Genomic DNA, 25,819 nt, shown 5'->3' on the forward strand with positions numbered 1-25,819 from the left:
TGCAATCTTTGCCAGGTCACACTCTATACTGTACCCAGGATCTCTGTCAATACTGTTACCTGGCCCACCCACGATAACCACGGTGTCTTCCTTAGTGAAAACTTTGCAAAGTGATCCTAAATCCTCGGTCACCTGCTCCAGACCAGCACTAGGTTTAAAAAAAATTGGTGACCTGGTGTTCTGATCCTAGTTCATCCTGCAAAAGTTGGCCAACACTTCTACCATGGGAACTACCTAATAACAACACTTTCATTCTCTTTACTGATTTCACTACATTCTTACTTTTCAATTTGCTGCTGAAAGTTTGTTGTGCCCTGTCTACACCTGCAGCTGCTTGAGGCTCACCAGCTTCTAACTGAAGCAACAGGTCAAATCTATTTTCGACATTCTCCATGAAGCTGTCAGACAAAGTTCTAGGCCTGTTCCTCCTGTTGCATGTTGCCACTTCCCACCTCTCTTTACCCTTCTCCCTCATTAACCTGTCAAGATCACCCTTGGCCTTATCTAAATCAACCTGAAGGGCGGCAATTTTCCCCTCCTGTTCTGGTACCTTCCTATCTCTACTACAAATCCTACAAAACCACTGATGAGTCTCATTTACTTCCCCTATTCCCACGCCACTACAGTCACCCACATGGAAAAAAAACTACAGCACCCATCGCACAAAAGCCCCGACCCAACAATTCTACGGCAAGTCAAGCACTTTTCCCTCATGATAAACGTAATAGTTTATTAAGAATAAGCCAGTTAAATCACAGATAAGCACGAAAATTGGTTACACAAATTTGGCCTATACGCAACTGTGTGTAAACAGAAACAACAGTGCAAAGTTTCTGAAACAACAACTTAAACTTTACGCTAGTTTCCGGATATGCTAGTTAAATAATGAAGAGGAACGCTAAGTTAAATTGCTGGAGAGAGCAAGGAACAACTAAACGAAATTCTATAGATTTGCTGCAGCAGAACGTAAACAGAAAATACGACTGTACGATCTTTTCGCGTTTTGTGCTATATTACGTAAAGAAAAATGAAACTTTTAATGGTACACTTAAAAGGCACACTAATAAAGCTATTTACCATGTAATCAGTACTAATCTATATGTTTTATAATCTAAAATGACTTATCTTTACGAGAACACCAAAACTCGCGCTAGTCGCCTGGTTGCAGGGCTGCCAACCTCCCTGACTGGCTTGTCAGCCCCAGCCTCCAAGACTGCAAGTGTTGTTGTGTACAAAACCAAGAGCAACACAATCACATGCGGTCGCAGACATGGTTAGAAATGTGAAATGGCAAATGTTTAGACAAAAAATTTCCCTTCGAGCCGAGAAGCGGTACTTGTCAGCCCCGTTCGCGTGGAAGTGTCGAGAGTAGAGCTAATGGTAATGAACGCCGCGGACATTTGTAGCAAAGCGAGCGCGGCTGACGAGTTTTAGCGCTGTGTGTCGGCCGCAGGTGGCGCACATGGCACATGGCACATGGCATGTGGCACGGCGCACAACGCTGATGAGCGCCGCTAATGAATCAGCCGGCCGGCCGTAACGAGGGACGGGCAGGCGACGCGTGCCGCCTGGGTCTGCTTCTCACTCTCCCCCCCCCCCCCCCCCCCCCCTTCTCACCCCATCAGTATGTCTGCGTGGCCCACTAAAAAGTCGATACACGGCGGAATGACGCCGCCCCAAGAAACACGGCACAACTCTGCCTCACTCCGGAACATGGCCAGCTGGGCGTTTCATTCCTGGTTATCGACTTACACTTCACCTTCATCATCCGTACATCCAGTGACCACTGACGGAAACAACATAGAGGGCCACGACACAGATTAAAAGACAGTGTGAAAAGGATATCACTAATAAGGCTCGCTGATGGCATTGCTATCCTCAATGTAAGTGAAACACTGCAGGATTTGTTGAATGAAATAAACAGTCTAATGAGCACGTATTATGGCTTGAGAGTTAACAAAATGATTCAAATGGCTCTGAGCACTAAGGAACTTAACTTCTGAGGTCATCAGTCCCCTAGAACTTAGAACTACTTAAACCTAACTAACCTAAGGACATCACACACATCCATGCCCGAGGCAGGATTCGAACCTGCGACCGTAGCGGTCGCGCGGTTCCAGACTGTAGCGCCTAGAACCGCTCAGCCACTCCGGCCGGCGAGACTTCACACAAAGGAAAAATAATGAGGAGTACCAGAAATCAGATTAACGATAAACTTAACATCAAAATTAGTAATTGAAGCGTTGGAATTCTGTCATCATAGAAACAAAGTAATACGTGGCGGACTAAACAAGAAAGGCATAAAAAGCAGACTAGCATAGACAAAGAAAGCGTTTCTGGCCAAAAGACGTGTATTACTTGTCTACTGCTATGTGTATTCTACTTATCATCCCTAAAAAATTGGCAGAGTTTCTTTCGATATGCTGTTGTTAATTCTTCTCTACCTTGGTACCGTCTAAATTTATATACTTTTCCCAGTTTTTTTTTTTTTTTTTTTTTTTTTTTTTTTTTTTTTTTTTACTGTAGAAACTGGCTAATTCTGCCTAAAACCACTCTCCCACTTCATTAGTCACACCATATGTGTTGCCAAATCTGTAATCATGCAACGGATTCTTCAAATCTGGGAACAAGAGAAGTTACTTGGTACGACAGCGGAAGAATAAGGCGGATACCGCAAGATCTCAAAGCCACATGCTATCGTTTTGTCAACTGCAACTTGAGATGAATGGGCTAGTGCGTTGTAAGTCAAAAAACGAACGCCTCTGGAGCTGTCCCTTATATACGCGAATGTCCTTCCACTTAACACAGACTATCTCTATATTCTGAGTAAACACACTATATTCATTTCAGTACAACAAACAGAGCAATACCACTAACTGATATGGCACATGAATAGGAGTCAGTAAATAGGGCAGAATTCTCGAAACGTCTTTTTTTTTGTGGTGAAAGCTTGAACTGGAAAAAGGACATTACTGAGCCTCTCAAACAGTTAAGTTCAGCTTCCTTTGCTCTTCGTATTATTACTATCTTGCAAACAAAACGAATCGACCTCTTGACAACTCTGCATATTTCCACTCAGTAATGTCTCATCGTATAATTTCCTTGGGTTATTCATCACTTAGAGAGGAAGCATTCATTGCAGAAGAGCGATCAGTATGAATAGTACGTGGTGTTCACCAATGGCCGTCGTGTATGTACTTCTTCAAGGAACTGGGCATTTTAACTAAACCATCCCTATACATATATTCGCTAATGATATTCGTCACAAATAGCCCATCGCAATTTGAGAAGAATATTGATATTCGTAACTACAAGATTAATGGAAAAACTTATCTTTATTACCCATCATTAAAGCAGCCAATGGCTCAAAAAAGAGTTCACTATGTAGCAACAAGAATCATTGGTCGTTTTCCCACAGGGTGGCAAAATGTCTGACAGGTAGCAATGCAACTTTTAAATCTACTGTAATATCATTTTTCCTGGACAGCTCGTATTTCATGAATTAGTCTCCATTTAAAAACTGATATCCCTTTAAAAAATTAGAAAAATCTTTTTTTAAGCGTAGTGGCATGACGAGGACTAAAATGTGTTCAGATAGATTAACACTAATCACATATCCCATAAACTGAATCGTTCCATATCATTTCGATAAAATAATTGTTCAAGTAACCTATGAAACAAGTGACTAACAATCTGTTTTGTAGGTATTCATTCAACTGGTCTTCCGTGTTCTGTGCCATCTATGTACACCTATGTATACAGATTGTTTCACGTGTGTACTTGTATTACAATACTGTTAACGGTATTTGTAGCTGTCAGCCATGTTACCTTTTTTATGTATCCCTAGATTTTCTGTATATTTAGCCCTCAGTCAGATTAAGTTACGCTACGGTCGCAGGTTCGAATCCTGCCTCGGGCATGGATGTGTGTGATGTCTTTAGGTTAGTTAGGTTTAAGTAGTTCTAAGTTCGAGGGGACTGATGACCTCAGATGTTAAGTCCCATAGTGATCAGAGCCATTTGAACCAGATTAAGTTATTTTTGTCACATAAATCTTTTTTTTTTTTTTTTGTAATAGAGCTGCCTTTTTCTGTTTTGTGACAGATCTCATGATGACAGTAAGCCGAACACGTCATTGTGAAATGCATACTTTAAGGTGATAAGGACGGACGTTTATCATTAACGAAAAAGAAAACAGTAGTCCCAAAGTCGTGTGTCCTTATCGGTAGGCAATCAACAAATCCACACGCAAAATAGGCATAATCCACACACAATGTTAATATAATTTTCATTTACAGATGAACATAATATAAAACTTTTCTACTAAGTAACCGGTCCGCATTGATTACAAAATTACAGCATAAACTACATATTTACTTAGCTCTTGGGAAGACTTGAATTCTAACCTCACAGCGTCCCAATACAAAACTTTGCAGGCCGTTGGCAAGATGACATTGACGGAAAAAAAATCCCAAGTCCAAAAGGGAGTTGTGCGATAAAAACAAAAGTTGTAGGCCTGTTTCTACATCTGAAAGATGAAGTCTGTTCAAATTTCTCGCTACTCCCATAAGAATGGCGTTAGTAGGAAGCAAATCAGGTATCAGAAAATGAGTACCGGACTACAGAATCCCATTTTAAAAAAACAGAGCTGACTTTCATACCTCTGAAGCGACCCCACTTAGCAACAAAAAACCGTTTTATTTTTGGCCTCTGTTGTCCCATGCAACATTTGTCCCACAAACTTTTCAGCTACTATCATACTTTCGGAGTTATTCTTGGTGACTCACCCTGTATATTACCAAGACAAATGTATTCTTGAAATTTCATTACTCTACATTAATTATTTTGTAGTCTTGGGATTTTTCTCCCAGTCAGTGCATACCTCTACTTGCAGCCAATGAGGATCACTCTATGGCACCTGATTTGTAACAACATGACAATGCACAAAGCGATTCGGGTTGTTATAACTTTCCTCATGTTTCATTTGTTGCTGTTACATTATTTGATTTACACTCAAGCGAGCCCCTATTTGAGCTTCATTTAACAAATGATAAATAATGAAGTTACAAGGTTTGGCGTTCCTGGTAGCCAATAGAGCGTAGAATCGCTCCTGAGGTTCGCATCAAATGAAGGACGCCATGTGCAAAACGGCACGTGCTGGGTTCCTTAGTGGCATACATCCGTCAATACTTTTTAACGATGCCTGTCCCTTAGTAAATTACGTAGGATACTTTGACTGATAACAAAAACAACAAAGGGTGAAAGAGCCACGAACGTCACAGGCTGTAACAGATAAAAGCCTATCATGTGGGGATAGACCAATAAGAAGTTCGAACTTTGGCTTTATTCTATATTTTTATAATTTTGTTTTCTTCAAATACGCATTTATGAAGGGAAGGAAATGAAGCTTTGATAGTTCTAGACAAGTGATTCCCAGATGGGGGATAATAGCCCACTGAGCAGTAAAATTAAATTCTCTGAGTGGTAAAAACAAGAGGGTTCTATTGTTCTTCGGTGACGAAACTAAACAATTTTTAAAAGAGCGTTACTGTTATCAGTATTTCGTAAGGCTGTTATACTGATTACCGTTCACACACTACCATCAATTACATATTTTTTTTCAAATACAAGCATTAACGTGTGACAAAATGTGGCGGAGTTTACAGCAAGTGAAACGAATCTATGAACATCATCTCCCTTCGAAAGTCCACCCAATACATACTCCATACTTTGTACCATGCAGCTATGTCAGTAATATTGAGAGACATTCATCACATATCTGCATCTACATACATACTCCGCAATCCACCATACGGTGCGTGGCGGAGGGTACCTCGTACCACAACTAGCATCTTCTCTCCCTGTTCCACTCCCAAACAGAACGAGGGAAAAATGACCACCTATATGCCTCTGTACGAGCCCTCATCTCTATTATCTTATCTTTGTGGTCTTTCCGCGAAATGTAAGTTGGTGGCAGTAAAATTGTACTGCAGTCAGCCTCAAATGCTGGTTCTCTAAATTTCCTCAAAAGCGATTCACGAAAAGAACGCCTCCTTTCCTCTAGAGACTCCCACCCGAGTTCCTGAAGCATTTCCGTAACACTCGCGTGATTATCAAACCTACCAGTAACAAATCTAGCAGCCCGCCTCCGAATTGCTTCTATGTCCTCCCTCAATCCGACCTGATAGGGATCCCAAACGCTCGAGCAGTACTCAAGAATAGGTCGTATTAGTGTTTTATAGGAGGCCTCCTTTACAGGTGAACCACATCTTCCCAAAATTCTACCAATGAACCGAAGACGACTATCCGCCTTCCCCACAACTGCCATTACATGCTTGTCCCACTTCATATCGCTCTGCAATGTTACGCCCAAATATTTAATCGACGTGACTGTGTCAAGCGCTGCACTACTAATGGAGTATTCAAACATTACAGGATTCTTTTTCCTATTCATCTGCATTAATTTACGTTTATCTATATTTAGAGTTTGCTGCCATTCTTTACACCAATCACAAATTCTGTCCAAGCCATCTCGTATCCTCCTACAGTCACTCAACGACGACATCTTCCCGTACACCACAGCATCATCAGCATATGCTTAAATAGCTCATGAAAATGCCTTCTCCGAGTTATAGTGAGCATAAATTGTTTCATCACTCAATCTGCAACAATGAACGAACTCATTGACGGAAAAACACAAATGTAAATATGTAATGGCTACTACACTCTTGTAGTGTCTAAACAGTATTATTAGTATTACTATTATTTTAGTGGCAATGGCAGCCACTTCTTCCGATTTCTGGCAGTTCAGAAGTAAGTAGTCCAGCAATGAAGTTATTTACAAACAGTAGGCCTACATTTTAACTTGGTTGATTTTAAGTGTGGAGGGGGGGGGGCTGGGGGGGGGGGTGCAGTGTTTGGGTGAAGCTAGTGTCACTGGGGAGTGGAGTGATGCAGAGGAAACGTGTTTGGTAACAAGTTTCTACCTTGAATATCGAGAGTTAGCTTTCTTTTCTGAGAAGAAGTAGTAGGTAACACTATCGATGTGTTGAGATATGCTCCACCATTCTACTGTATAAAAGAAAATATTGTTAGAAATAATCAATATCAATCGTCTTACCGCCTCATTAGTTCGTGGTTTAATGAAACACCCACAAAAACTAAACACCGTGTATCTTCCGTCATTTCAAAAATTCTTTTTCTTTTTTTTTCCTTTATTGATTTTCAATTCCCCCCGAAGGGGACGGGCTGGCAGCAGCTTAGTACGCTGCTCTACAGCGTACAGACTTTTTTAAAAACAGAATAAGAAAAGAAACAAGAAAAAACAGGCGTTAAAACGGTTTCTTCTTTTTCCTTCTGAAATTTAATTTTTCGATAATGGCGTTAAACATGGGGAGAGTACGGGCAAAATGTGCTAGGTAACATCCGGTTGCACTTAGGGGTAAAGGTTTTGAACTACTGTCCTTGACATGTTTTGCGTACCTTTCGTACAGTCTGGGGTACTTTGCACCGCTAGCGAAGAGAGGCGACAGCGGCTGGCGGTATCACGTCTTACCCGCTGGCCACAAGACCTTCTGTACCCGCCAGCCTGTCTGTCTCGGCAGCTCGCGGGAACGATTCTTGCCGCGGGGCGCCCCCTGGCCGGCACAAGGAACACAGCGACACATCAAAGGCCGGCTGTTTGTGTCGCCGCGACCGCAGCCGCACACGTATGCATGCATATTCAGCAGCTTCTTCGCAAGCGGTGAGTTCTGCCCCAAGTTACTTAAAACCGCCAGCAAAGCCCTGGGCTATGCTATTATGTCGCGAGAATAGCAAGCAGTGGAACGGTCTCCACATTAAAGAAGTGGGTGCACCAGAGAGCCGAAAGCTTGCTGCCGTTTCGCTGGGTGGTCCAAGGGCAGGCGAAATCCATTCGCCACACAGACGCTCCGCCCTCCCAGCACCTGCCGCTGTCGGATTTCTTGAATTTGAATGTTGTCAGCTACTAACAGGACTAATGCTCCTAGCAGCCACCAGTGTTCCGCGTAGACCATACACCCGACGCAAAACTTGAACACTTTGTTAGAGAGAAGACGACTGGAAGTTTAACAGCACTTACTACGCTGATAATTGATTTAAGCATTACTCTGCATCCTAACCGCGATACTACTAACATAGACAGATGAGCCTAAACAGTATGACCATCTCCTTAACAGCGTCTTGCTTCACACTGGGTACGTCACTCAGCGACGATTCTGTGTCGCCTGGATTCGACAAGTCTTTGATAGGTTGCACGTCAGGTCAGGCAGTTAGAGTAAATTACGGGTCCGTTGCATGTTCCATCGCGTTCAGGTCAGGCGAAATTGGTCACTTTGGAGTGAGCTCAGCATTACTCCCCTCAAAAAACAGAAGCACGCCAATAGTTATCCTGCTGGGAGGTGCAATCGGCTTAATGGAAGGCATCAAGCATGAAGGGATGCAGGAGTCGTGCAATAATGCTCATGTAATCCAAAAGCTGTCGCGGTGCCTTCGGTTACCGCTAAAGGTCCCTTGGAAGTCCGGTTGATTGTCCTACCCTCCGCCCCCGCCCCCCACCCCCACCCCACACACAAATAGCATAATACTGCCCCCATCGGCCTGCATCCGTGGCGCGGTACATCTGTCGAGCAGCCGTCCAACTGATAAGAGTATTCGTTGATTTATTTGTAGGAGGGGACCGAACACTGAGTGCCCTTTCAAAGGAACCATGCCGGCATTTGCCTGAAGTAATTTAGGGAAATCGCGCAAAACCTAAATCAGGATGACCGGACGTGAGTTTGAACCGTCGTCCTCCCGAAAGCGAGTCCAGTGTGCTAACCACTGTGCCATCTCGCTCGTTGACAACAGACTATCTGTATATAGTGTAAGTAGGCTGTTTAGGTTTTTATGTTGGTAAAGCCACGTAGCGCTCTATAAGAAAATCACCGAATTTGCTGTGTGCAGTCTGTGGCTGGTTTGCATTGTTGGAATATTTGCTATGGTAGTGTTGGGCAGTTGGATGTGGACAGTGCGTAGCGTTGCGCAGTTGGAGGTGAGCCGCCAGCAGTGGTGGATGTGGGGAGAGAGATGGCGGAATTTTGAGAGTGGACGATCTGGACGTGTGTCCATCAGAAAGAGTAAACTTGTAATATTGGATATCATGATATATGATGACTTTTGAACATTATTAAGGTAAATACATTGTTTGTTCTCTATCAAAATCTTTCATTTGCTAACTAAGCCTATCAGTAGTTAGTGCCTTCAGTAGTTAGAATCTTTTATTCAGCTGGCAGTATTGGCGCACGTTGTACTGCAGTAGTTTGAGTAACAAAGATGTCTGTGAGGTAAGTGATTCATGAAAGGTATAGGTTATTGTTAGTCAGGGCCATTCTTTTGTAGGGATTATTGAAAGTCAGATTGCGTTGCGCTAAAAAAATATTGTGTGTCAGTTTAGTGATGATCAGAATAAGTAAAGAGAGAAATGTCTGAGTACGTTCAGTTTTGCTCAGCTGTTTGAAAATCAAATAACGTAATGGGTTAACCAGTACAGTAATAGATAAATTTTTCTAAGGGGGCGTTTCAATAGCCGTTGAGACTCGGTGTAGCAAGAAATGTTACTGATACGTGAAAATGACACTTTTCCATAGATACACAGTCTGATCTTGATGGCCCTCTGTGTATATCAGTCGTAACTGACGATGTCGTTGGGTCAGTATGGGAGTATGTAGGGTTTGCCTGCAGCAGAGCGCCATGTTTAACAATGTGTGCGCCGCGCGTAATGGCCACGAGGTTTGAGGCGTCATGTCACGTACTGCGCGGTCCCTCCCGCCGGAGGTTCGAGTCCTACCTCAGGCACGGGTATGTGTGTTTTTCTTAGCATAAGTTAGCTTAAGTTAGTTTAGGTACTGTGTAAGTCTAGGGACCGATGACCCAAGCAGTTTGGTCCCTTAGGAATTCACACACATTTGAACACATTTGATGCAGAAGGCAATGTAGAACACTGGAGTAAGGACACAAAGTGTATCTATAGGAGCTGTAACTGAATAAGTGTCATGATGCTGCCTCCATTGGCAAAAGATTACGGATTAGTCGTCTATCTGTATCTTCGGGAGAGGCCTGACAGGGGAAGGTGACCACCCACGCCTCTCTCAATGCACGACCGCGTGCTGCTGGTGAAGCTTTTTTACAAGAACAGTAATTTTGCGCCAGTAGCTCTGCAGAAGTCCCACACACTCAGGGGTATGAAAAAAGGCGTTGGCCTCTGTACAATGATTGCCAGTGGAATAATGGTTACGAAATTCGAAAAGACGGGTTCCTTTGAAGTGCATTGTGGCAGAGGGAGGAAAACAATTGATCAGACGTCAATAGAAGTTGTGGCTGCAGCATTAAAGGAAGGTTCAAGCGGTGGTGTGCCAACACACAGTGCACGTTGAATTGCCCATGCCTGCGAGCATGGTGATAAAGATTTTATGAAACATCCGGCATTGCTACCCATACAGAATTACCCAATTGAGGAGTTGCTTCATGCTGACCTGCCGGTTATGACAAACGTTTGCTCTAGAATTTCTTGCTCGCATGGAAGTGCACAGAGAATGGCACATAATATTCTGTGAACAGAAGAAACCCGTTTCGGTCTCCAAGGACATGTCAGTACACACAACTGCGGAATATGGGCGACGAAAAATTCGCTAGGATATCAACCAGAACCGCTTCACTGTGCAAACGGAAGTGTGTAGTGCCGGTTGATGGCTTCGTTTATCGTAGGGCCGTATTTTTCCAAGGAGATGGGTCTTGCAGGGCCTGTTACCTGTACCGCCACCAGTAAACACTATGAGGGCTTTTCGCGTACTAACGTCATTCCAACCCTTCAATAGCGCGGATGTATGGGTAAGGTCACTTTTAGGCAAGATTGTGCTCCTGTGCCCACTGCACAGCCAGTGAAGCAGTTGCTGTGGAGGTATGTGGGAAATGTCAGAATCATCAGCCGTCATTTCCCCACAGGCTGTCCGCCCAGATGACTCATAATGCGTATGACTTCTGACTGGGGGTTATCCGAAAGACGCTGTGTTCAGTGCCCCAATAACAAACGTAGCTGAATTGACGATTCGCAGTGCGCAACGCATTCTGAATGTGACCCTTGACAACTCCTATCTGTTGTGGACATGCTGATTCTCGATTTAATCCTGTGGCAGAAAATGGCGGACAGCATACTGAACACATTTTTCGCCAGTCTCACGACACTTAAAGATAGATTTCATTCGTGCTTTTTATGAGTTTTTTGGTCTAAGAAGAATTAAGAACCGATTTCCGCCATCGGATGCGGTGTGACCTTGCAGTGGAGGATGGGTTTACCTAACTGACACTGTAACAAGTGTTGAACAGCAAACTTGAACCGTCATGCGCATTCCAAACTTTAATGTGCAACTAACACTATAGCAAACACATTGAGATCATCTGTCATTTGTAGCCGAAACCATTATTTTTACGACATTTACAGCAATAGCTAGTGGTAAATATTTTTCAGGGCTCCATGTTCCCTTCAGTGAAAACGAACCTTTATAGGATCACTTCGTTACCCGTCTGTCTGCCTATCTCTCTATCTATCAAGCTGTTAAAAACTTTTTTTTTTCAGGAACAGTTAGACGTATCAAGTTGAAATTTATGTCACCTACTGTCTATGCCTCCTTGCTGACGCAAAAACAAGTTAAGCTTCTAAGTCTATGTAATCAAAAGATGCGGTCACTTGTGTGACATATTTTGATACTCGTAAATTCATTAAAACCTACTGGGTACGTCTTGTTGACGTAGAATCATGAAATTTGGAAGGTTTCGCAATACAAGTAAGGGAAGAAATCTGAAAATTGTTAATCTGTAATTATATCACACGAAAAAAATTGCATTTTTTTCTTTAATTGAATTGTTATGTTTTTCACATATTGCAACACATTCTAAGCTTTTAACACTAATTAATGCCATAGAAGCATGGTCCTTTCCGAATGTACATCTAACCAAGAAGCGATTCTAGTAGATGGAGTCAAGGACTTCTGCTAATCATGCCTTTAACGTTCTTGTGTTGACATTTCGCTAGGAACTTTCATCCCCTAGCACATATTTCTTTATATCTAAAACAGAAGTCAATTACTAATTTTCATAGATGTAGGTTTAAAAAATACTTCAGTATTTCTTTAATTGTGATTCATTTAAAAAAACACTTTGACCCACTATTTCACCGCCATAGGGGTTAAATTTCAAATAATAATGAAACAAGTATTTCTTTATCTTTATGTCTCACCAGGAAACCAGATACAAATTGCCTTAATAGCGACATATTTTCAAAAAACGTGTCATCCCCTCTTCACATCCTTAGGGATGGAATTTAAAAAAAAAATCCCTTCTTAAATGGCTCCTATGGTATAAAACCCTCTCCAAATTTCAAGTTTCTATGCTTAGTGGTTTGTGCTGGGTGATCATGAGTCACTAAGTGAGTCAAACATTTGGGACATGGTTTTTTACACAGGTTGAATCACCTAAAACGCAGATCCAAACGCAGAGGACGTGTACCCTGGCCAGCCCGTTCTCCGTATTTGACTCCTGTAGAATTCTTTCTGTGGGAAAAGCTGAAAGGCGCTGTGTACATGTACATACCAACTACACCTGATGATACATAACGACGTGTTACTGCCGCCTGCTCGGACATAATCCGCTGAAATGCCAGCACGTGTGCAGCGGCTCTTCCATACCACACTGGAAGTGCGTTTTCCGTTAACGGTGGTAATTTTGAAGACAACCTGTGATATTTGTCTCGTCACTGGTCAGAATACACAAAGTCAGTGCACGCAATTGTGTTGTCCTTTAGTGTTTGCTGCCACAGGCATTAGTCAAGTGTCGGTGTAGGACCTTTTCAAAATACGATATCTCGTAAACGACTCACACTAGAATTCTACAACAAACACCACTGACGTTCTACTTTACCCTACTTTTAGCCAGTTAATGTCAATAGGCATTGTTCCAGTTAAAAAAAAGTGTATGCACAGAAAACACACTTTCTATGCATTGTTCCAAATTATTTGTTGGTTAACAATACGATCCCCTGACTACCAATCCACTCTGTGAAAACCGCACATCGTTAGCACTTCCCATTTCTGCAGTATTTGAGATACATGTTTTAGTTGATTAACCCTGTATACAGAGTTTAAGTTTATAAGGAACTCTCAAAGTGCGAGTTCTACTCACACCTGGCCCTTTTCTTTTTCGTAGTGTTTCCCCGTTCTTCGATAATATTCTGTTCAAATTCGACGTCATTCTTGGCTGCAGTTCCTCTTTTACAGCGTTTTGAAACTCGGTCTTTAATAATAAAGACCCTACATATAAAACCAGTGACTGTCCTCACAACATACACTCTATTGGCCATTAAAATTGCTACACCAAGAAGAAATGCACATGATAAACAGGTATTCATTGGACAAATATATTGTACTAGAACTGATATGTAATTACATTTTCACCCTATTTAGGTGCATAGATCCTGAGAAATCAGTACCTAGAACAACCACATCTGGCCGTAATAACGGCCTTGATACGTCTGGGCATTGAGTCAAACAGAGTTTGGATGGCGTGTACGGGTACAGCTGCCCATGCAGCTTCAACACGATACCACAGTTCATCAAGAGTAGTGACTGGCGTATTGTGACGAGCCAGTTGCTCGGCCACCATTGACCAGACGTTGTCAATTGGTGAGAGATCTGGAGAATGTGCTGCCCAGGGCAGCAGTCGAAAATTTTGTGTATCCAGAAAGGCCCGTACAGGACCTGCAACATGCGGTCGTGCATTATCCTGCTGAAATGTAGGGTTTCGCAGGGATCGAATGAATGGTAGAACCACGGGTCGTAACACATCTGAAATGTAACGTCCTCTGTTCAGAGTGCCGTCAATGCGAACAAGAGGTGACCGAGACGTGTAACCAATGGCACCCCATACCATCACGCCGGCTGATACGCCACTATGGCGATGACGAATACACGCTTCCAATGTGCGTTCACCGCGATGTTGCCAAACACGTATGCGACCATCATGATGCAGTAAACAGAACCTGGATTCATCCGAAAAAATGACGTTTTGCCATTCGTGCACCCAGGTTCGTCGTTGAGTACACCATAGCAGGCGGTCCTGTCTGTGATGCAGCGTGAAGGGTAATCACAGCCACGGTCTCCAAGCTGATAGTCCATGCTGCTGCAAACGTCGTCGAACTGTTCGTGCAGATGGTTGTTGTCTTGCAAACGTTCCCATCTGTTGACTCAGGGATCGAAACGTGTCTGCACGATCCGTTACAGCCTTGCGGAAAGATGCCTGTCATCTCGACTGCTAGTGATACGAGGCCGTTGGGATCCGGCACGACGTTCTGTATTATCTTCCTGAAGCCACCGATTCCATATTGTGCTAACAGTCATTGGATCTTGACAAATGCGAGCAGCAATGTCGCGATACGACAAATCGCAATCGCGATAGGCTACAATCCGACATTCATCAAAGTCGGCAGCGTGATGGTACGCATTTCTTCTCCTTACACGAGGCATCACAACAACGTTTCACCAGGCAACGCCGGTCAACTGCTGTTTGTGTATGAGAAATCGGTTGTAAACTTTCCTCATGTCAGGACGTTGTAGGTGTCGCCACCGGCGCCAACCTCGTGTGAATGCTCTGAAAAGCTAATCATTTGCATATCACAGCATCTTGCTGTCGGTTAAATTTCGCTTCTGTAGCCCGTCATCTTCGGGGTGTAGCAATTTTAATGGCCAGTAGTGTAATTCGCGATGTATGTAATCGTTGCAGAGAGAGAGGAGCTGCAGTCGCTGCTGGACCAGCAGGCGGGAGGCGGGAGCGGCCGGCGTCGCCTGCCTCTGGAAGTGTGTCGGACATCGCGTGCCGCGCCGTCTCGGAGGCCGCCTCGGGCGCGGCAAGGGGACAATGAAATCGGGCGCTCGCATCTCGTCCAGCGGCGGCGTCCACCGCCGGCAGCGCAGCGCTTCAGCTCGCCTCGGCCTGTTTTTCTCGGCAAGTGGCGGCGGCGTAATGTATTCCGTCCGCCGCGGGCGCCGTGGACGCGGCTGCGGCAGCGGCCGGGGCCTTTTGTTTGTACGCGCCTGTCCCTCGAGCCGGCAGCCGGCGCTCGCCTTTGTCTCCGCGCGGCGTCGCCGGACGGTAATGAGGCGATCTTCATACAGGACGCGCCGGCGGCCGGCAACCGGATCCCGGGACACTGTTATTAGGCCCGCGCCGCCATTACGCCGGCCCACCGGGGGCGGCGGCAGCGCCGGCAGCGGCGGCTACGGCCGCGGCCCCGTTTCGGAGGAAATAATCGGCCGGAGATTACCCGCTGCGTCGCCGCTAAATTAATTTCATACTAATGCCCCGGCCGGGCAGCGCCCGCTTCTTGCGGCCGGGTCGCCGGACCGCGTCGGCCGCCCTGAGGAATGTCGCAGGTGCGTGCATACAATAGCCGGGACACGGCCCTTCTTGCGCCGCCACCTGCGCCCATTGTTCCGTCTGCAGAGAGGGTTGCGGAGCAAGTATCCCAAACCGGCGGCCCGCCGCGGAAGACAATGCCTGCCGGGGGAACGCGAGAAAATACTTGCCGCGCCGACGCCACGCTGCGTCCCGCGCTGCTTGTCTTTTGTTTTCATTTTTTTTCTTCCCTCCTCGCCTTTTTCGGCGGATACGTTTATAAGGCATAGCTGTGTCTTCTGCCACCTCGCTGGTGAATCACTTTTTTTGCTGTTCTTATATTTCTTGTCCTTATTTAGCAATCTGTGATCGCTAGATTGTCTGCCTCCTTAGCAGAGTGGTCATCCTTTCTGCTCGCCCCGCCGAGGACGCCGTGCCGCTGCTTGCACCTGTGAGGTTATATTCCCTGCGTCCCTCTCGGCCCCGCAGTAACGACAGAGGAACTGCTCGAACGACAAATGTCGTTATGTTGACCAGGTGCTTCCCCAGTATTAATTTACGAGAGTCTACGATTCTTGTGGATGTGGGACAGCGCCTGACAATATAAGTCACATTATTTATTATTCAGTCGACTAGTTTCAACGTTACATTTGCGTCAACTTCAGGTCTCACTATGAACCAAATATCTAATTCCAGTAATTGGCTCATGTCATACAGTGGACCGCTTATTCCGATCAGCTACTCCAGTACGTTACACAGCACGTAGTTATTGTATGGGTCCTCCGATATATGCGCCTATCACTGCAAGTACGCATCTGGTTTATAGTAGGACCAGAAGATATGCACAAGTAGAGTTGAAACTAGCTTCAAAAATGGTAAAAAATGGTTAAAATGGCTCTGAGCACTATGGGACTTAACATCTATGGTCATCAGTCCCCTAGAACTTAGAACTACTTAAACCTAACTAACCTAAGGACATCACACAACACCCATCCATCACGAGGCAGAGAAAATCCCTGACCCCGCCGGGAATCGAACCCGGGAACCCGGGCGTGGGAAGCGAGAACGCTACCGCACGACCACGAGATGCGGGCCAAAAATGGTACAAATGGCTCTGAGCAATATGGGACTTAACATCTGAGGTCATCAGTCCCGTAGAACTTAGAACTACTTAAACCTAACTAACCTAAGGTCATCACACACTCCATGCCCGAGGTAGGATTCGAACCTGCGACCGTAGCGTTCGCGCGGTTCCAGACTGAAGCGTCTAGAACCGCGCGGCCACAACGGCCGGCTGAAATTAACTGTCAGAACTAAAAAATACTTTGATGGTACGGCTGTGGAGCTCTACTTCCATTATTGTCCACTGACTCCCACTGATCGACTTGGTAGAATGATCAATGCAGTGGAATTCCATTCAGTAGGAGTAGAGCCCAACCTGGCAATCCAGACTACATAATAAACAGCGACTGAGCTTGTTAACTTGCATTTCCTTACGTAGACACTGCTTAGTTGCACGCAACTAGTTTCCAGTTGGCTTAGAAGCAAGTTCCCCAACTCTCAGCTGTTTCAAAAAAATGTTCAAATGTGTGTGAAATCTTATGGGACTTAACTGCTAAGGTCATCAGTCCCTAAGCTTACACACTACTTAACGTAAATCAACCTAAGGACAAACACACACACCCATACCCGAGGGAGGACTCGAACCTCCGCCGGGATCAGCCGCACAGTCCATAACTGCAGCGCCCCTGACCGCTCGGCTAAACCCGCGCGGCTCAGTTATTTCAGAGAAAGCGATATTATTACTCATCTCCAATGTTAGTTTATAACGCCAATCCTGCACTTCTTCATGAAACAGCCAAATGTGCTAATTGAACTGTATAAATCTCACTTACTTTAGCAGTACTGCTGCAATGTGATGTACCGAGCGAGGTGGCGCAGTGGCTAGCACACTGGACTCGCATTCCGGAGGACGACGGTTCGACCCACGTCCAGCCATCCTGATTTAGGTTTTCCGTGATTTCCCTACATCGCTCCAGGCAAATGCCGGGATGGTTCCTTTGAAAAGGCACGGCCGACTTCCTTCCCCGTCTTTCCTTAATCCGATGAAACTGATGACCTCCCTGTCTGGTTTCCTCCCCTGAACGAACAACCCAACGCCCCCCCCCCCCCAAGGTGATGTAAAGAGATAATGTGGGGCTCAAATGCAGAAAAAATATTATCCTGCATGTTTAACAGTTACGTAAAACTAGCCTTTTGGTGACTCATTTCTTATGCGACTAGCAAAGCCAGAGCACACTGGATATTTTTCTGTCACTGGTAAAGCATGTAGAGGGCATCATTTAATAAAACCATTATCCTACCTCGAGTGTAGAATATATGAGACTGCAATACATGATCCAAAGTTAATTTATAATGAAGGTGAAAATATTGCACTTGCTCAAACTACTTAACTCACGTCCAATAGTAATATTACAACAAAAGAATATTTATGTGGCTTTCACATGGAACGAATGACTATGCTACATGTTCAACTGTTCCACAAAATCCGCCTCTTTTAATGATTCAGTTCTTATGCCACATAGGAAGAGAACCGCTCCAGAAACGTCTTTGCGCATCGATCTCAAAGAAGGCTTAGTCTGAGTGCTATGCGGCTGGTGTTATCAGTGGCTGAGGAGGAAGTGGAAGTATCGACAATCGATCTTATATGAATGCGTCGTGTCTGTTCAGCAGGAGTAGGCCTCAACCTGGCGGTTCAGACTGCATACTAAACAATGATTGAGCACCAAGCACTCATACAGTGAAGCGCCAAAGAAACTGGTATAGGAATGCATATTCAAATACAGAGGTATGTAAACATGCATAATATGGCACTGACGTTGGCAACGCTTATATAACACAAGTGTCTGTCGCAGTTGTTAGCTCGGTTACTGCTGCTACAGTGGCATATTATCAAGATTTAAGTGAATTTGAACGTAGTGTTATAGTCGGTGCACGAGCGATAGGTCACAGCATCTCCGACATAGCTGTGAAGTGGGGATAATCGTTCACCGTGGCAGAAGCGCAACCATTCCGCAAATTGCTGCAGATTTCAATGCTGGGCCATCAACAAGTGTCAGTGTGCGGCCCATTCAACCAAAGATCGACGATAGGGGCTATCACAGCCAAAGGCCCACTCTTGTACCCTTGATGACTGCACGACACAAAGCTTTACGCCTCGCATGGGACCATCAACACAGGCATTGGACTGTTGATGACTGGAAAGATGTTGCCTGGTCGGACGAGTCTCGTTTCAAATTGTATCGGGAGGATGGACGTGTACCGGTATGGAGACAACCTCATGAATCCATGGACATTGCATGTCAGCAGGGGACTATTAAGGCTGGTGGAGGCTCTGTAATAGTGTGGGGCGTCTGCAGTTGGTGACATACGGAACCCCTGATACGTCTAGATACGATTCAAACAGGTGACATGTACGTAAGCATCCTGTCAGACCACCTGCATCCATTCATGTCCATTATGCATTCCGACGGACTTGGGCAACCCCAGCAGGGCAGTACGAGAGCCCACACGTCAAGAACTGCTGCAGAATGGGTCTAGGAACACTCTTCTGAGTTTAAACACTTCCACTGGCCACCGAACTCCCCAGACATGAACATTATTGATCATATCTGCAACGTGCTGTTCAAAAGAGATCTCCACCCTCTCGTACTCTTTCGGATTTATGGACAGCCCTGCAGGAACCGTGGTGTCGGTTCCCTCCAGCACTACTTCAGACATTAGTCGCTTCCATGCCACGTCGTGTTGCTGCACTTCTGCATGTTCGCGGGGGCCCTACACGATATTAGGCAGGTATACCAGTTTCTTTGGCTTTTCAGTACATAATTGATACGCCTTGACAGCTATGAACCTACCACGTTCAGTGCGTCGGCTCACGTTCGACCTTGTACGGGAATCTCAAAGTAGCGCGTAAGGAGGACATGGGCAGCGACTGAAGATAGGTGGTGCTACGTGGGAACGTAGGTCAGCAGAGGGGCTCCCAGAGATAGTCCGCACACGTGACCCAGTGGTTAACGCAGGAGATCCCCAGTTCTAATCCCAGTGTGGCACACATTTTCACTTGTCGCACCTGGCTCTGCATAAAATCTCGATACAGTTGGCATTATGAATTCCTTTCCTTTCGCCCCCTCCCCCGACCCTTCCGTCTTCAATTTTATGTAATTGGCAAATAGTGTGCCTGGAGAAGAAGAAATGAACAGACTGTCTGCTGGAGAGGGTGAGCGAGCGACCAGTTTGTTCTCTGCACACGGCGGTCCGACCCCTGAGCGACGAGGGCAGTGCCGACCTGCAAGCAACGAGTTTAGGCTGGTTTCTCTTTCTCACTGCCGTCTACTCAGTGGATAGGCCTGCCACGTTCAGATAGAGATGCAAGCGGGAGTAACGGGATTCTACTAGCGTGGTTCTCAGGTGTGCTCGCAAGAGGATAGACAGCCACCACGCCATTGGTCACCGGAGTTGTACACTACCGGCCATTAAAATTGCTACACCAAGAAGAAATGCAGATGACAAACGGGTATTCATTGGACAAATATATTATACTAGAACTGACATGTGATTACATTTTCACGCAATTTCGGTGCATAGATCCTGAGAAATCAGTACCCAGAACAACCACCTCTGGCCCTAATAACGGCCTTGACGCGCAAGGGCATTGAGTCACACAGAGCTTGGATGGCGTGTACAGGTACAGCTGCCCATGCAGCTTCAACACGATACCACAGTTCATCAAGAGTAGTGATTGGCGTATTGTGATGAGCCAGTTACTCGGTCACCATTGACCAGGCGTTTTCAATTAGTGAGAGATCTGGAGAATGTGCTGCCCAGGGCAGCAGTCGAACATTTTCTGTATCCAGAAAGGCCCGTACACGACCTGCAACATGCGGTCATGCATTATCCTGCTCAAATATAGGGTTTCGCAGGGATCGAATGAAGGGTAGAACCACGGGTCGTAACACTTCTGAAATGTAACGTCCATTGTTCAAAGTGCTGTCAATGCGAACAAGAGGTGACCAAGACGTGTAACCAATGGCACCCCATACCATCACGCCGGGTGATACGCCAGTACGGCGATGACGAATACACACGCTTCCAATGTGCGTTCACCGCGATGTCGCCAAACACGGATGCGACCATCATGATGCTGTAAACAGAACCTGGATTCATCCGAAAAAATGACATATTGCCATTCGTGCAACCAGGTTCGTCGTTGAGAACACCATCGCAAGCGCTCCTGTCTGTGATGTAGCGTCAAGTGTAACCGCAGCCATGGTCTCCGAGCTGATAGTCCATGCTTCTGCAAACGTCGTCGAACTGTTCGTACAGATGGTTGTTGTCTTGCAAACGTCCCCATCTGTTGACTGAGGGATCGAGACGTGGTTGCACGATCCGTTATAGCCATGCGGATAAGATGCCTGTCATCTCGACTGCTAGTGATACGAGGCCGTTAGGATCCAGCACGGCGTTCCGTGTTACCCTCCTGAAGCCACCGATTCCACATTCTGCTAACAGTCATTGGATGTCGACCAAGGCGAGCAGCAATGTCGCGATACGACAAACCGCAATCGCGATAGACTACAATCCGACCTTTATCAAAGTCGGAAACGTGATGGTACGCATTTCTCCTCCTCACACGAGGCATCACAACAACGTTTCACCAGGCAATGCCGGTCAACTGCTGTTTGTGTATGAGAAATCATTTGGAAACTTTCCTCATGTCAGCACGATGTAGGTGTCGCCACCGGTGCCAACCTTATGTGAATGCTATGAAAAGCTAATCATTTGCATATCACAGCATCTTCTTCCTGTCGGTTAAACTTCGCGTCTGTAGCACGTCATGTTTGTGGTGTAGCAATTTTAATGGCCAGTAGTGTAGTTGCTGTCTGTCTGTCATGCTTTACCGTGCATTTTGTTCCAGTAAGGCTGTTTAGTCTGTTTTTCTCTTAACTGCTGTGTGATGGTACAGTAGTGTGACGGGTACGTAATGTGTGGTTCATCAGTAGTTGAGCGACACTGTTTGGCAGACACTGTCATTGATCAGTGTTTGAGCAACGTTGTTTACCAGACGTCGTTGATCGGTGTATAAGTGACGTTTTTTTAAGTTGTCATGATAGTTTATTACAACATTGTCCTCTTTAGTTTTGTCTGCTCCATTATATTTGTGTCATGGAATGGGCCAGTTTAATTGTGTTCTCTAGAATGAGATGGTATTTTATTAAAATGTATGTGTTAACGTATATGTCTCTAGTATAAGTGAGGGGCTTGTTTTCGATGACAAAGTTCTTCCTTAACAAGTTTCTTTGTGTGGTCATCCTCCGCAGCAAGCATATAAATACTTGTTTTGTAAATCAAACTGCCTTTTCCTGCTGCTATTTATTTTATTTAATCCATACGCGTTTCGCCTTCTACTGTTCTAAGGCATCATCAGTGGGATCTATAACGATACAGTTTTGTTACTTATAGGTTATCAAACAGTTCACTTAGCGATTTTTTGTAAAAATGTTTCCTCACATCTGGTCTGGAGGTCGCACTATTACTTTCATCACTGTTCTATATTCACATCTTTGTGTTTTCGCCATCCACACACTGTTCACCATGTTTCTCACTCTTTTTTGTGGTGGACTATCGTTCTTCTGTCACTCGATACAACTATTTCGTCGTACTCTTCTTTTCAGAGCGTAAATATTGCTACTCCATTGCGTGTTTCATCGTCTTTGCTATGTTTACCTATTTGTTGCCAACAAATAGGTAAACATACCAAAGACGATCAAACACGCAATGGAGTAGCAATATTTACGCTGTGAAAAGAAGAGTACGACGAAATAGTTGTATCGAGTGACAGAAGAAAGAAATGCACGGATTAAAAAGGGTGTAAGGCAGCGATGTAATCTTTTGCCACTACTGTTCAATCTGTACATAGAAGAAGCAATGATGGAAATAAAGTAAAGGTTCAGGAGTGGAATTACAATTCAGGGGGAAAGAATATCAATGATATAATTCGCTGATGACATTGCTATCCTGAATGAAAGTGAAGAAGAATTACATGATCTGCTGAATGGAATGAACAGTCTAATGAGTACAGAATACGGATTGAGAGTAAATCGAAGAAAGAGGCAAGTAATGGGGGGCAGCAAAAATTAGAACAGCGCGAAATTTAACATCAGGACTGATGGTCACGAAGTAGATGAAGTTAAGGAATTCTGCTATCTAGGCAGCAAAATAACCAGTGACGGACGGAGCAAGGATGACATCAAAAGAAGACTAGTGCTGGCAAAAAGTGCAATCCTGGCAAAGAGAAGTCTACTAGTATCAAACAGCGACCTTAATGTGAGAAAGAAATTTCTGAGAATATACGTTTAGAGCACAGCGTTGTATGTTAGTGAAACATAGACTGTGGGGAAACCGGAACAGAAGAGAATCGAAGCATTTGAGATGTAGTGCTACAGAGCAATTTGAAAATTAGATGGACTGATAAGGTAAGGAATGAGGAAGTTCTGCGCAGAATCGGTGACGACACTTTTTTCTGAAAGCAGGTTGGTTTATTCAGGATTCCAAGACACCATATTACTCCCAACTCTCTTTGCTACAAAACCATATTTTCCAACATGGCCTCCGATAAATGCGATACCCTCACGCCACCATACTGGGAGGGCCTGCATAGCCGCATGGTACCACTCTACCGGTCGACGTCGGAGTCAACATCTTGCTGCACCAGTAACCTTTACATCATGCACGCACTGCTTCCCACTGAGAGCATCCTTCTTTGGGTCAAACGGATGGAAGTCGGAAGGTGCGAGACCCGTGCTGTAGGGTGGATGAGGAATAACAATCCTATGAAGTTTTGCGAGCTCCTGTCTGGCGTGAGGCCATCCACTGTTATGGAGAAGTTTGTTTGCATTTTTGTGGCGAGAAACACGCTTGAAGCCGTTTCTTTAATTTCCTGTCAATATCGTTGAGAGAGAGAGAGAGAGAGAGAGAGAGAGAGAGAGAGAGAGAGAGAGGAGGGAGGGAGGGAGAATGAGTGGACGACTAAGAATGAATTGCTCGGATTAAAAAGGATATGAGACAAGTATGTCGTCTTTCGCTCCTACTGTTCAGTCTGTACATAGAAATAAAATAAAGGTTCAGGAGTGGAGTTACAGTTCAAGGGAAAAGAATATCAATGATACGATTCGCTGATGACATTGCCATCCTGAATGAAAGTGAAGAAAAATTATATGATCTGCTGAATGGAATAGACAGTCTAATGAGTACATAATATGGACTGAGAGTAACTCGAAGAAAGATGTAATGAGAAGCAGCAGAAATGAGAACAGCGAAAAACTTAACATCAGGATTGGTGGTCACGGAGTAGATGAAGTGAAGGAATTCTGCTACTTATGCAGCAAAATAACCAGTTACGGTCGGAGGAAGAAGGACATCAAAAGCAGATTAGCAGTAGCAAAAAGTGCATTCCTGGCCAAGAGAAGTCTACAAGTATCAAACATAAGCCTTAATTTGAGGAAGAAATTACCGAGAATGTACGTGTGGAGCACGGCATTGTATGGTAGTGAAACATGGACTGTGGGAAAACCAGAAGAGAATCGAAGCATTTGAGATGTGGTGCTACAGATGAACGTTGAAAATAAGAGGACTGGTAGGATAAGGAATGAGGAGGCCCTGCGCGCAACTGGAGAGGAAAGGAATATGTCGAGAACACTGACAAGGAGAAGGGACAGGATGATAGGACATTTGTTGAGACATCAGGGAATGACTTCCATGATACTGGAAGGAGCTGTAGAGGGAAAAAACTGTAGAGGAGGACAGGTTCCAATACATCCGGCAAACAACTGAGGACGAAGGTTGCAAGTGCTACTCTGAAATGAAGAGACTGGCCCAAGTTTCGTGGCGGGCCGCATCAAACCAGTAAGAAGCCTAATGACTAAAAAAAATCGTTGCGATACTAATCAAAAACTCGCAGGGACTGGAGGTGCACATCTCGACATTCCGCAACGAGCAGCGCGCGTTAATGGAACGCCTGTTGGACACTAGCGCACGCAGGAAGGTGACACACGAGAGAGAGCTACTATCAGGAAGCGAAAACACGGCTATAGCGGGACACAGCTGGAAGCTTGTACCTATGGCACCAGACCGGGATTTTCAAGTTTTATGACTACACAGCCTAATGAACTGGTACATGTTGACCTTAGAAAAGTAATGCCAAAATGGAATGTACATGAATAATCTATTTGGAGGGGAAAGTATTTACGAACGCTGTGAAGTAGGAGGGTAGGGCGTCAGCTAGAATGGCAGTAGTTTTAGGTCGGCAGTTCTGAACGCAGTAAGTGTTCAGCCGAATACACAATACGCTGATTTTCTAAAATACGAGGAACCATTTTCAAGTGCTTTGTTTTTAAGACGTCTGCTTGAGGTGAGACATCGCTCGAAAGTACTTACGTGTGGGCTATTAGCTATACGTCGCTGAAAAATATAGGAGTCATGTACTGGTCACCAACAGGCAGGTCCACCAATCGATGTCAAAATGCCGGAGTTACTTGGATGGAAGCTTCCTATGTGTTCACGTCATAGCAAACGCGGGCTGTCACTGTAAGTAATTCTCCAGTCCACCCAATCACAAGCGGTGCTACGAATGTTCCATAGTTACTTGATACTCATAATTACCTAAAACATATAGAAATTTTTCATTCTTAGGTTTAATTACATATAAATCTATGCTGATAAAATATCCCGTTCACAAATACACTAACAGTAGCGCATTTACTTCAACTGTTTTATAGTATGAATCGGATCTATAGTAATAACATTTAGCGGTGGGCAAAACTAATGATTGGTGTGAAATGAAAACAATTGTAATGTGTTAGTGTTGCAGTTAATCTGCTTGGTCACTCTGCTCTTTTTATGCTTTCAAAAGTTACGGATGTATACAAGTTAACGTGCTTGATTAGTTAGTAATTAGTCCAAAATTTAACTTAATATTTCACACTGACCAATTGAGAGGCACCCACATGTCTTGCTCATACTGTGGCATCAAGCAGTCAGGCTTGCAAGATGAGTGGTCTGCCAGGAGAGTGGATTTATTCTTATTTATCGAGTAACATCAGTGACTGATTATGAGCTCTAGTACTCACAATTAAGCTACAAATTATTCTCCTGTTTGAATACTACGCAACGGAAACGTATAACGCAATTCTGACTATTAGTAATTTACACAACTCTGATTGTTCACTACGTACTGGCAATACCACATTTTCTTTCTTACCCAACGGTTTTGATCAACACGTGGCCATCGCACTGAATATGAATGGCGCACACATTATAAATTC

The sequence above is a fragment of the Schistocerca americana genome, chromosome 7 (assembly GCF_021461395.2).
Source record: "Schistocerca americana isolate TAMUIC-IGC-003095 chromosome 7, iqSchAmer2.1, whole genome shotgun sequence".
Lineage (NCBI taxonomy): Eukaryota > Metazoa > Arthropoda > Insecta > Orthoptera > Acrididae > Schistocerca > Schistocerca americana.